Below are 15059 nucleotides of genomic sequence, written 5' to 3'. Positions count from 1 at the left end.
TATCTTGCAAGGAACTAAACAAATTATAAAACCTAAAAAATCTCAGTAAAGCAGAGAAAATAATTGCATCAGTTCTAGTTTCTCTACCTAATAGAAGAAGGAGGCCATCTAGACTTGTGAAGTAGGGTTAGAGTTCTTCGAACCTTGTTGAGCAGCTAAAAGAGGAAAAATTGACACAACAAGAAGAAAAATCAGCTCAAAATGTATCAAATTCAGAATAGTTGGAGCAGGAAAGGACAATAGCCCAAGAATTAGAAGGGCTATAGAGTTTATTGGATACTACGAATTTCAAATAAGCCTCGACAACTTCATTAGAAGAACTTGTAGTTCATTCTGATAGTGCTCTCGACTAGGGGGATCCAACGAAATCACCAATTGTAACTTCCCATTTCAATTTTGCAGCTATTGTTATCCTAGAATAGGATAATGCTCCTAAAGTTGTTTCATCTTAGTGGTGTTATAGAAACTTTTTTTCTACTTTACTAGAGTTGTCCTCTCCAGAGGGGATGACTCCACGGTATTTTGAAAATTTGATTGATGAAGAATGAGATGATGGCACTAAATTTTCAGCTCAACCTCAGATTGATTTTCCAGATGAGGACTTCCTAAAGTCTAGAACTAATGTGACAATAAGGGAAATTGACAACTTATCGAGAGTTAAACCCACTCCTGAAGCTATTGTCGAAGAAACAAAACTAGTAGTTGTTGTTTCCTCCCCAGTAACCTTGGTTAGTAGTCCTGTTCAAGTGACCATAGGTACTAAAGTTGGGAGAAATAAAGGAAAATGGAAATTTCAGAGGGAAACTAATAAATTAAAGAAATAACATAAAAAATTATGAGGAAAAGTACTACAACTAAAGAATTGATTACATGGTAGTAAGAAATTTCATAGAGATTATGTGAAGAGGCCTAAAAGATAGCATGAAACTCAAGAAATGGAAGTGCAGACTAATTTTATATTCATTTTTAATGAAGTCGGTACTCAAACAAACTTTTTTCTTATTTCTATTAAATTGGGAACCTAGACTAATCCCTAGGAATAGATGATGGTCACTCCTCCTACCCTTGTTGAAATAGGAATTCAGACTAATCCGCCATTTACTTTTAATGACAGAGAGGTACAAACAAAAGAGGTGACTCCACATACTCCCTTGATTGTAGAAGAATCCATTAGTGTCCTACATAAAATTATGGAGGAAAAACAACAAATCATAGAAAGATATCAGGAAGAACTGGTGTCGTAGAGGGAACATCAGGAGTTTCTTCAACGATTTAAATCACTGAAATAAACAGAAGATGAGACCTATGCTCAAGCAAGTGTTGGGTGTGGATCCTGATTATCTTCTTTATTTAGAGGTATCATTGCATTGGACCCCAATTCATAATGTGGTGGCAACGCCGCCCATAATATTTGTGCTGCAAGGGGGCTCCATGGGGGGGTATGATCTTTGGGAGCCGCCCCGCTAGTGGGGGATCAGGAGTAGCACCCCCAAAGCTAAAAATAGATGTAAACTTTCCCTGTAAAATTTTGTAATTTTGTAGTCAATCTGGGCCGTTCATTAGGAGGAGATCTAACGGTATAAGTTATGTTTAATTTATGGTTTTTCTCCCTAGAAGGCAACCCCTCGCTATATATGAGGGAATTGTATTGCGTCTATGTAGATTTGTATTCTGCGTGAGAAAGAGAGAGGAGATTGTGTGAGAGCGAAGAGGGAATTACAATGGATCTGTTGTAGGTTGTATCTCTTTAGTTTGCTGGATAATAGAAAATGAGGGATTGGTTGTTTCTCCATGGACGTAGCCCAAATTGGGTGAACCACGTATATTTGTGTCTCTCTTTTTTATGTGTTTCCTGTGTTTATATTTCTGCAATATATTTTATTTGTTCCATTGCTCTGTAATATATAATTTTCTAACAGTAAGGTCATATGAAAAGGAAGTACAAAATTTAACAACCATCTTAAGGAACCTCTAGAGCAAACGAAGGAAATTTTCTCTATTTATTTAGATGCTTTGGCATGTAGGTCTCAGGCTCAGAATTATGCCTTATATTTGATTGAGTGATATCTTTTGTTTAAAGTGAAAGAAATTGAATCTGGACAGCTACATGAGTTCAAAAATGTACTAGATTTTATTTCTACTTTCCAAATATACGATGAGAATACATTATATCTTCTATGAGAGTTGTATATGTAGAATTTCTTTTAAGAAGATGTGGTAGAAGAAAATCTTGTCCCATTCATTGGAGATATTCAAGTTCAGGATTTTATATAATTTTCCAGGAACTAGGTAAAGTGGGAAAATGATTTTCATACCTTCTAGAGAAGAGATCACGATCTACATATTTGGGTTAGAGGGGAACCTAATAACCAATTTCATACACAAATTTGTCATGGTATTTTTATAGATGGTTGATCCAATTTTCTCTCTTGGTAGGCCTAATTCCTGAGCTCCAAACTGCCAAGCTAATAGTCATCTCAGTCCATCATGGTGCTCCACTTCGACACCAATATTCATCCAACCTTCAGCTCCTCTTTGTCACTTCAACATAGTTCGTCCAGGGATACTTTGGGTAGCCAACATGCTGCCCTCCACCAAAACAATCGCACCCAATTCTTCAATGTGAAATCTTCTCCTTCATGACACCGAAGTCAACTCCAATACGCAGTTTCCATAGGATCATAGGATTCAAAAATTTTATCCAAAAATAACCCAAAAACGTGGATCCAACACACATTCAATCTTGTTTCTATATTTTTGTATTGTTGTTCCTAGCTAGGTAAAGTGCCTGAAGCAACAACCCTTCATAAACCAACCTAATAGCATCATTTTTTATGCATCCTAGTCAAGGTGAGATGGCTTCCTTGTGGGTTGTTGTTATGGGCAAGTGGTAGCCCTTAACACCCCAACATTGGCTTACTTTATTGAGGCTAGGCCTACAACCTACCTAAGCTTGTTGTGGCTCCCTAACAACCCTCCAAAAGAGCCTCATCTTACCTTTGTTTGACCCTCAAACAAACTCGCAAACATCCCCAGCAGTCTCGGCCTTCCATCTATTCTCCCTGGCCTCCTATAGAACTTCGGTCAGCTAAAATAGCTCTAGAAATAGTCCCTTCCCTTCGATGTCCCTTCCCTTTAGTTGTTGCAGCACCACATAGATAAATGAGCTCTTCTCCCTTGTGTGTGTTGCACTTGTTGGACATGAATATGCTCCTCCTTCACCCTTTATACATACACAAATGAGGGGCTCCATAAATCTAATAAGAGCCATGTCTCTTGGACAATTTTACTTCAATCCTATACGACTTGAATACCAAATAATTATTTGTCAACTTAAAAAGTTCATTTCTACACTTATACAACTCGCAATTCGATGATATCAAAGAGTTGGATTCTCCTTTCCACCCTTTATCGTCTCATGCCATCACATGTAAAAATGTGCTCTTAGAAACGCCCAAAACATGATTTGGTGCAAAACCCCATACTTGGGTTCCAAGCCCATAAGTGACCCTTGTGGCACTTTTCCATCCAAACCCCGAATGCTAAGGCTTGGAGTACCTCCAAAGATACAAAAATCAACAGTATGAACTATTTTAATTCACGTGGATGTGTCCTAAAGGATAATCTAAAATTAATATGTCATTTAATGCTAAAATACAATTTCAAATAGCTTTTAAACCACACTGATGCACTAACTAGAATAAAATTCACCAATCCCTTTAAATAATAAGAGCACCAGGGTGTTTTAATAATACTAACACCAGTTTTTAGCATTCTGGATAAATAAAAAATAAGTTATCATATCAGTTCTCTTTTAAATAAAAATGAACTAGTAAGTTTAAAATAAAAACAACACTATTATAGAATGCACTGTTGTGTTAAGAAAAATAATCATACCGTTTCGGGATCTTGAAAATGAAAAAGAATTGAAACATGTCAGTGCACTGAAAAAAATGCCACCTCGGAAATGTCAGTGTGTTTTTTATATAAACACATCAATGCGCTTGACTATCGAACACAGTGATGTGCAGAGAAATTGAATAAAAAAAACATCACTTTTTATTTTTAAATTAAAAAATAAGCGGCAATTAATTTTTTGAAATCGAATTTCATAAAGTCTTTTAAATATTAAAAAGTTATTCACCATTTCATTATTTTACTCAAAATTTCAAGGGAGTGATTTTCAAGAGAGATATACCAAGAGAAATGTGTAGGAACAACAAACTACTTTTGAGTAACATAAATATTCAGAAGATCAAAAGCTAGAAGTATGGTGATTCACTCAAAAACCTACATAATAAGATATAAATTTTAAATTTTATTTTACTAATTAAAAAATTTACAATTTTTGTTAGGGTTTAATTAAAAGAGAGAACATTTGCAAGAGAAGATCAGATCATAGATGCAATTTTTTTTGGATCCGCTGAAATATTAGAAGTTGAAAGGTATGGTGATTCACTCAAAACCCTGGATAGAAAGAATCTTAAATTTTACTATTAAAATAATTTACAATTTCTGTTAGATTTATTCACAATTAAAAAAAAAAAAAAACCTGCATAATAATAAAAAATACTATAGATCTTAATATTAAATTTTTTACAGTCTCTATTCCTATTTAAATTTAGTTAAAATTCAAAACAAAAAAAACAAAAAAAATCAACACTTACCTTAAACCCTTGCTTCTTCCTACAAAATTTCACATTAGGGTTTAACTTTCTCTACCACTTCACAACCAGGGTTTTTCAATTTAGACATTTTAGATTTAATGTGTTTTTGTACTTACTATATATAGGATGTTTGAAATATAAAGTAAGGGGATCACTTGTTGAATTATATCTAAACCTTGTCGACCCTCTTCATTTCCTTTTAAAACAACTATATATTTCGCAGTGCGCCATTGGTAACATAATGCACAAGTGGTACCTAAAAAATATAACACACTGGTAAATTATAACACTTTTGATTATGTCTATTTTATTCATCCTTGCTGGCAGTGTAACATAATGCATTGACATTCTTGTTCCTAATAACACCTTTAAATTATTATGGTGCGTTGAGCCTTACAAATCGTACCATCAACCCTCTCCAATTTTTTAAAAAATGGCTAGATGTTACGCGGTGCACCCTATGCAATATAACACGTTGGGGCTACCTAATTAACACAACACACCAATATATTATAACACTTTGGATTGTGTCTAGTATGTTCATCATTGTTCCCAGTGTAATATAACGCATCGGCACCCCTAATCCTAATGAAATCGTTAAATCATTATGTTGCGTTTAGCCTTACAAATCATGTCATTAGCCCTCTATTTTTTTAAATGACTATTGTTTCATTGTGCGCCCTCTGTAATAAAATGCACTGGTATATCATAACACTTTTGATTTTGTCTATGATATTCATCATTGATCCCAATGTAATATAATGCATAACCACACCTGTTCCTAATAGCACCATTAAATCAATGCAGTGTATTTAGACTTACAAATTGCATCATCCTAATTTAAAATTAATTTCCCATGACGGTTCTAAATAATTAAGCACCCGATGCATTTATTCAGATCAAGGCACCGGTTACCATAATTGTTTTTGCCTGAAAATTATTTTATTTATTTGTAAAATATATAGACTAATGAAATCTATATTGAATGGTACAAGTCGTATATTGATAAAAAAATTCTCAGAAAGTCTCAAATAACAAAAATATTGATCGATAAAATAACAACACATAAAAAAACGAGAGAAGGAAAGTTATTTGTAAATTCTTTACAAAATTAATATTTTTGAACTATATGTAAGTTTCACTAATATGTATTAGTTGGTGTGTGTCATGCAAAGCCACGAAATTAACAAGGTCGATAATATTATTTCTAATCTAAGTGCAGAAGAGTGTAGAATCCTGATAGAAAAATTGCAGAATGATGAATCAAGTGAATGAAAAAAGACTATTCAATATGAGTTTTTTTTAAATTTTCATTAATAATATACTTAAGAATATTAGATGACATGTTTTAAACAATCTATTAATTCATATATGTTTAATGTTAACAACGAAGGAAAATATCAATGTTGTTCAAAGAAAATTAAAATTACCGAACATGTAAATGACGATAAATTAGTTGTTAGCTCATCTAAAGTGGTGCTAGAGATTAATGAAAGTGGGGGGATTTTTAAAAAAATATGAGGGATGTAGTGAAATGAATGTATAGACGTACTTTCAGCTTAAAACACAAAAATAAATGCAATGATTCTAAGAACCAAATTATATCTGAACTACAAAAAACGTTTCCAGAGCAATGGTCAATGACACATTTTAGACTTGCAATAGCAAAAACATACAACAAAAAAAGAAGAATCATTCAAAAGGTAATATTCCTAATTGTATAAAATGATTTTCTATAATTATATGCCTATATTACTACAAACCATTAATTTATTAATATTTGTTTTCTTATAGTTGGTTTTCATATATCATTATAAAAATAGTTTATTACTTTCTTCAGGAATATTATGAAAGTCCCAAATGATCAACCCACTGATATGTGAAACGTGCTAGTAGGAATGTCCAAAAAAGTGCATAAGGAGATGGTCAAATATATGGACATAATTGAATCACAAGAGGAGCCATCTCAACAACAATGTGCTTCAAATGTATGTAATCATGATTTAATTTTTGCATTTAAAAAAATATTTAGCATTGAATACTAATTTTCAAGTATTTTCTTGTAGAAAACAAAACAAGATGGAACTCATTCAGCACATAAAATAAGACAACAAGGAAGTAAAGGGTTGATTTCAATGTTTGAGAGTAATTGTTAATATTTCCTTATAACAACTAAAGGTTCCATTTTTTTTATATTTCAAGTTGTTTTACAGAAGCTATCCTTTAATGTCTTCAAATAGGTGGTAACATACAAAGAAGAGCCATCAAAAGAATTGATTGACATTGGGTTAAATAAAGGTTGTGAGTATATGTTGGCATATCAGAAATTAATTGTGGAATTTGAAAGTATCTATGTTGTTTTACTTCTCTAGGTTTATAATTAATAGAACAAAAAATTACTCTATATTAAATCTTTGGTTTATAATGGAGTTTAAAACATGCAGGAAACAAAGTATGGAACTACGTGAGGAGAAGACTTGTTGCAACAAGGCATGAGACTTGGTTTTGACAACATGTGCACAACTTATGAGTCACTTCTTTCTTTGGTGCATTTTTATTTGATTTACATTGATGTATATTGTTTATTTAAATTTTCAATATTCTCACCAATGTAGATACACTGATTACACTTTATTTTTATGTTTGCAGATGGAACAATATCAAGAAGATGAAAACAATCGATGCAATCAACAAAAAAATCCTCGAAATAACCCAAGTCATGGAAGTAGCTCGAGCACTGATAGAAATTCCAGTGAAGAATGATGATCTATTCAAATATCAATGCAACCTGTTGTATTTTTTGAAATAATTGTGTATGGAAATCAGACATTTTTTTAATGTAATCATGGATATAGTGTCCCTATTGAAAGACAAGGAGTTACCAATAAAAATCCCATTTTGTATGGTAAAGAGACTCTTATTGATATATATTAAAATACATTTTCATTTATTGTATTGTGTTATCCAATGTTGCTATGAAATGTTACACCAATGATTAAATATATGGATGATTAAATCTTGTAATGAAGAGATGTGAAATATGATAATATAACAAATTAATCCAAACATCATATACGAATTCACTAATCAAATTTTAATTTATATGAATATTTTTATAAGATATATGTTGATTTTTCAATGAATGACAGATTTTTTAAAATTAAAATAATGGCACTATCACAGGTCGATGTCTCCAAAAAGGACAAAATTTCGTACAAATGAACCAGCGTGTCCATAACATAAAAACACATCAGTGATTTACTTTAAATAAAAGCACCGTGATATCATCTTTTAGCATAATTGGTGCCTTTTAAGAAAATGTCAGCACCAGGGCTTTCAGACCTCCAAGCACCAATATTGTTTTTAATTAATTCCCCAATGCAATGGAACTCTTAATGCACTAGTGCTTTCATAGAATTAACACCCCCCGGTTCTACAAAATAGTATTTCCATTCCTATTTCACTATTAAAATTAACAACAACAATACCTCTATATAACAAACACACCAATGTATTTATACAAAGAAGACATCTTGGTTTTTCTTTTTTAAGAGAAAGAACCAATACTGAAACTATTTTTTGCATGCCCCAAAGCCATTCCTTGATAAAAGAATGAACAGGGCCATTTTTATATAAGCATCGGGGGAGTATGCGTTTCAAGCTCTAGCGCTCTTCAAGTTGAATACATCGGGGTTTTTTTATTCTAAGCACCGGGATGGTATACATTTTAGGTTTTCGTGCCATTTGAATTAAACACCTTGGTGTTTTTAATTATGTATGAAACATGGTGCATTTCTATAAATAGTGCACCAAGGATCCCTATTCCATAAAGTGCACTTAAAAAAAAAGCATTTGCTAAAACATCTAGCCGCCCAAAATTTTTCCGTTGTGGTGAAGTTATGTTATAAGCTCCGCTAAAACATTTGTCCCACAAATGAATGTTTTAGCAAATGTTCTTTTGACAATTCTTGCCAATTTTATAACACAAAAAACCTTCATTATAACCTCTGCTAGAAGGTCTTTTACTTGTAGTGGAATAAGTTAAAAGTCCAACTTTTTCCTAGTTCTATGTGTTTTACTTCATAAATTTGGATCAATTTGTAAATATTACATAAATTAAGATATTATCTAGCCTGGTGAGGAACACCATCTGAAACACTGGACTGAGGGCACGAACTGAGGATGCAAACTAGAGCTGAAGGCGCGAACAATGTTGTGGGCACGATCGGAGCTGAGGGCGCTAACTGCAGAACAGTTGCAGGCCGAAAATCCGCGTTGCCAGAGTTTGAAAAGTTTAGGGCCTGCCTCTAATGGAAACGCGTAGGGGAAGGAGCCCCCCTACCTCCTACAAAACTACGGTAGCTAATAAAGGGAAGTCCCCTCTGGGAAGAGTCAGAGATTTGGAAGAGGAGGAAGAGAGCAATAATGACAAGGAAATAGAGGGGGGCAGACCCAAGGAAAATGTCATCACTAAAGACAAAGAAGAAGAAGACAAAAGTCAGGGTACTAAGAACAATAAACAAAAAGGACCGTGCAGACCCAAAATATGGGTCACTCCTAGAGTGCTGCTAAACGATCCTACTCTTCAGGCACACAGAGAACATATGGGGACCTACGCTATAATCTACAAGTTTATGGACATATGGCCCACAGAAAAGGCTTTACAGTTATGGATTAAGTACCACTGGAAACCCAAAGGAAGCATAGATCTACATCTAGGGTCCAAGGGTTTCTTCACGGTGGTGTTCACAAACATCGAAGACAAAGACAAAATATTCGAAGGAGGACCCTACTTTTATGCAGCAGTTGGCCTCTACATGCGGCCTTGGAAAATAAATTTTGTGCCAGAGCGAGAAACATTCACCTCGGTACCGGTCTGGGTAAGACTTTATTCTCTTCCTCTTGATTATTGGCAAACTGAAACGCTGGCTGCCATAGGTAACAAACTAGGACATTTTTTCAAAGCCTTGGAAGCCACAAGAAGAGGCAAATACACTTCATATGCAAGGATCTGTGTGGAAATGGATCTATCAGGAGCCCTTTTGGATGAAGTCATCCTGGAAGTTTTTGATGAGGAATGGGTTCAAACAGTAGATTATGAACATATCCCTTTCAGGTGTCGTAAATGCCATGAACATGGACACTTGATCAGAGATTGCCCTATTAGTCAAGCAGAAATTAAAAGTAAAACTAAGGAAATGAAGGATCAAGACAACTTCCAAAAAGTTATTAGCAGAGGAAAAGGCGGCAAAAAAGGACCAAGGAAACCATGTAATGAGGGGCAAAAGGTTAGCGAAAATAAGTATCATGTTCTGGAGGAAAACACAGAAATGGAAAATGGAGAACAATCTATGGAGGATGGCCCTAAGGGTATGGATATGGAAAGGACAACAGATTGCAACCCATCACAAGAGATGGAAAATAAGAAAGAACACACATTAAATGAAATGGAACCAGAAATGGATCAGGAAATGACCCAAAGTGAAACAGATCTGGAAGACCATGAGCTTCAAGAAATTCTAGATAAGGAGCATCTAGATCTAGAAGGATTCTTGAGGCAGGGGTCCATGGGAGGGATAGATTCCCTACCACAAGAAGACTGTAACAAGATTCAACAGCTATCCTTATGGAAAACTCAGGATACAGATTTAGAAAATGGAAAAATTAGTGAAAATCAGGAACAAAAAGCAGTTAAGATAATGAAAGCTATGCCAGGGATAGCAACAAGAAATGCAGGAAAAAACAGAGGAAGGAAAAAGCAGAAAGATCTCTTAATGGAGTGTGGAAAGTTAATGATAGACTCAGGTAAGATGAAAGATCTAACTAGTTATTCTTTTACTAATCTTTAATCTTGAAGCTCACATCACGGAATATTATAGGTCTAGGTAGCAAAAGAAAACAAAGAGTGCTCAGTCATAGAATGAAACTGGAAATGCCAGATGTTATCTTCATCTAGGAAACTAAATGTTCCATCCAGAAGATAAAACAACTCCATAGTAAATGGCTTAATAGATTTGATTTCCTAGAGGTTAAAGCGGAAAACACAGCTAGGGGTATTCTAACTCTGTGGAATCCAAAGAAAATCAGTATTACAGATGCAGAAGCATCTAGGAATTATTTATCAGTGGTCCTGCAACCAGTGGGGGAGCCAAAAACCTATCTGGTCACCAATGTGTATGGTCCTCAAAGAATATATGACAAACTTAAATTATTAGACTCCCTTATCGATCTCAGGCATAGACAGGCTGGATTTCCTTGGATCTTGGGAGGAGACTTTAATATGATAAAATCGCTCTCAGAAAAAAAGGGAGGTACCAGAGCGCTCTTCAGAGACTCTTTAGTGTTTCATACTTTCACGGAGGACATGAAACTGGTAGATGTAGCCCTAAACAATGGATTTTTCACTTGGAATAACAAAAGAGGAGGTAAGGCACAGGTTGCCTTGAAGTTGGACAGGTTCATGATTTCAGAGGAGCTATTGCTTACTGATACAGAATTAACAACAACGGTTCTTCCCTTTGGCGGCTCAGAGCACTGGCTGATCCAATTGGATTTCAAGGGTTTTTTCTGTCCCAGGAACAAGCCCTTCAGATTCGAGAACATTTGGCTCTCTCACCCAGATTTCATCAGCAATATTGAAAAGTGGTGGATAGATGATTTGCAATTCCAAGGCACAAAAATGTTCCTCCTTCATAAAAGACTTAAGCATGTCAAGTTTAAACTAAAAGAGTGGAACAAAAAGGAGTTTGGTAATATTTTCGAGAACAAAAGAGCACTGGAAATCAAATTACAAGAACTCAACCAGGCCCTTATCAAAGATGGCTTTGACAAAATCAAAAGCGATCAGGCTGATAAATATCACCAAGAATGGGATAATGTATGCAAACAAGAGGAAACATTCTGGAGGCAAAAGTCTAGAATGTTGTGGCTCAAGGAAGGAGAGCGAAATACAAAATTCTTTCACAGATCCACGATGGCCAACAGAGCACACAACAGAATCTCAATGATAAAGGATGAAAATGGATAGGTACAGAATACCCATATTAGTATTGAAGTGGTGCTTGTCCAATATTTCCGAGATATCACCCGAGAAAATAATCTAGACAGGGAACTTTCCATCAAAGAAATCACAAGGCACATTCCCAAATTAGTGTCTAGAGAGGATAATTTTAATCTCAACAGGCCTGTTACCGGTGACGAAGTCAGTGAAGTTCTTAAAGAAATGAAGAACTGCAAAGCTCCAGGGCCGGATGGTTTCAATGTGGACTTCTTCAAAGCTTGTTGGCACATTGTTAAACAAGATATTCTGGAGGTGGTGGAGGACTCCAGATCCAGTAAAATGATCCTGAAAGCCCTCAATACTTCCTTCATCTCCCTGATCCCAAAACAGGAATCAACCCAAACTACAGACAAATACAGACCCATTACTTTATGCAATGTGGTTTACAAGACCATCTCTAAAGTAGTGGCAAACATACTTAAACCCCTCCTTCCTTCTTTAGCTTCTGAGGAACAATTAGGGTATGTGGAGGGCAAAAAAATCTTGAATAACATCGTTCAAGCCCATGAGGTGGTCCACATGCTTAATAGTGAAAAACAAGCGGGGTTGATAATGCAATTAGATATAGAAAAAGCCTATGATAAGGTCAACTGGAGCTACATCAAAAAAGTTCTCAGGGCTTTTGGTTTCGACCATAACTGGATATGCTAGGTCATGGCTTTGGTAATCTCTGCCAGTTTTTCAATTCTGGTGAATGGTTCCCTGTCAGAGACTTTCGTTCCATCTAGAGGCCTCAGGCAGGGGGGTCCGCTCTCTCCCTTTCTCTTCATTCTCATGATGGATGGTCTGGGCAGATCTATTAAGCATGCTAAAGAAATGGGCAAAATCAAAGGTCTGAAATTATCAGAAAATGGTCAAGCTCTGACTCATCAACAATTTGTTGATGATACCTTGCTGCAAGGGCTCCCCACAGTCAAAGAAGCTTCAGCCTATAATCTAATCCTGAAGGAATTTGCTCTGGCTATAGGTATGGAAGTTAATCTTTCCAAGTCAATTTTTTTTGTCTTTAATACTAATATTGCGGTTCAAAATAACATTTTGAGAATTCCAGGCTTCCAAAGGGATTCTCTCCCTACAAAGTACTTGGGAATTCCTCTTACAGACAGACCAATGCACAAAATTATCTAGGAATAGATGATTAATAAATTGCAAGACAAAGCCAGAAATTGGACTTTCTGGGTCATGAATCTGGCAAAGCAGGTTGGTTCTAACAAAGGTGGTTCTTCAATCGATCCCGGTCTTCATGTTATCAGCCCTCCCAGCTCCCAAAGGTGTTTTAGAAAAATTCAGAAACATTCAAAGATATTTCCTCTGGGGTAAAGAAGAAACCAAGAAGAAATGGGCCCTGGTCTCTTGGGACAAAAACTGCAAACCCAAAGGACAAGGAGGACTAGGCTTGGATGATCAGGAGATTCTCAATAAAACTCTAGGAGCCAAGATTTGGTGGCGCTGGGTTAAAGAGCCACAAGCTCAATGGGCTAGAATCTGGAAAGAAAAATATTCAAGCTCTTGGCACATCAAGGAATAGAGCCTGGGATAACAGAAGCCTTTTTCAAAACAACTGCTTCTGTGAAATCATAGCTGGTTTTCTGGCACTCTTTTGGGAAGATAAATGGCAGCAAGAACCAATTGTACTAACAGAGGATTTTGTTAGTCTCAAACAGGAAATAGATAGTCAAGGGTTAAATAAAGTTAAGGACTTCTGGGATCAATATTAGACCTCAGGAAAATGGAGAAGCTGGAGTAAACTTAACTATGGAGAGGATAGCCCCATTAAAATTAAGGTAGAAGCTCTTGGAAGTATACTTAAACAAAGAATGATTTTAGCGACAGAGGGAGAGGACCAATTGAGATGGGGCAATAACAATAAAGGAAAATTTGATCTTAAGGAAGCCAAGAGCATGCTTCTAGGGCTTGATAACAGGGCTCCAGAAAAAACTTGTATGCGCCTTTGGAAGCACCAAGGCTGGATGAAAATCAAGATTTTCATGTGGTTGGTACAGCATAGAAAAATCTTAACTTGGGATAACATACGGAAAAGGGGATTCTTGGGGCCCTCCAAATGTCAGTTTTGCAAAAAGAAGGAGGAAAAGATGGAGCACATTCTCAATAGCTGCCCCTATACTACCTAGTTATGGGATTCCTTATCTTCCATTTTCCAGCAGTCTAACAGGGACAATAATAGTATCATTAATACCCTGAAAAATTGGAGAGTCAATTTTTTAGAGAATGAGTTCATTAATCTAGCTTGGACTTGTATGCCAAACTTCATAATCTGGAATATTTGGAAGGAAAGGAATAAACGGATCTTCAAAAGTGAAAATTCCACCCCTCAAGGTCTTTTTAATCTGATCTTGAAACAGCTTCGGGAGACTGTTAGTACCACGGTTAATAATCTCCCCAATAAACCTCCGTCATTATCTGAGCTGCAAATTCTCAGCCAACTGGGTATGAAAGGGATTATTCCTCAAGGTCTAAGTAGACAGGATTCAAGCATGGATATAGGGATGGAGTTCTGGCAACCTCCACAGAAAGGATATTTGAAATACAACATTGATGGGGCTTCAAAAGGCAACCCGGGAACAACTAGTGATGGAGGAGTTTTAAGAGATGAAGAAGGCAAAATCATTTTTATCTTCCATTATCATCTTGGTAGAGCTACTAATAATATGGCTGAATTAATGGCGCTAGAACAATGCCTGGAGTTTCTGATCCAACACTAGTGCTCCAATGTCATTATTGAAGCGAACTCGGAGATTACAATTAATTCTGTGAAAAGAATTAATTGTGGGACTCAACCGGAGAAAGTGTCTAATCATTGGAAACTTCTCTTGGTTTACCAAAGAATCCAAGTTCACCTCCAAGAGCTGAGAATGGTGAGTTTCAATCATGTTCATCGTTCGGCCAACAAATTATCAAACCTTCTTGCTAACCAAGGAGTGAACAATGCTGAAAGAGGGATAGCATACAAGTGGCGAGAAATTCATCCAATCCATTTAAAAGTTCTCTGCAAGAAGCAAGCCACAGAGGACATGGAAATGTTTGATTATCGGTCCCAGATGACAATATTAAATTAATTTTTATGTCAAGTGGTTTCTCTTCCTTCTGTTCTGCTTATGACAAAAATTCAAGCAAGGGTCTGTCACATTCTCTTCTCGAAGCTCGTGAGGGAATTATCAGGGTCTCTGACGAAATTTTATGGAGGAAATTCTCAAAGGAGCTCAGACTCCCAGACAGGTACAATGCTCAAAACAGTCAGAGATGGGATATTGGTTTGCCGGCAATGGTTTTCCCCTCCTCCCACTCTCAATTCCAAAAACCACGCTTGGGCC

The sequence above is a fragment of the Pinus tabuliformis genome, chromosome 7, assembly GCF_031772625.1.
Source record: "Pinus tabuliformis cultivar Carrire ecotype Pingquan chromosome 7, CPIR1, whole genome shotgun sequence".
Taxonomy (NCBI): domain Eukaryota; kingdom Viridiplantae; phylum Streptophyta; class Pinopsida; order Pinales; family Pinaceae; genus Pinus; species Pinus tabuliformis.
The sequence above is the reverse complement of the archived record's forward strand: the minus strand, read 5'-3'. Positions refer to the sequence as shown.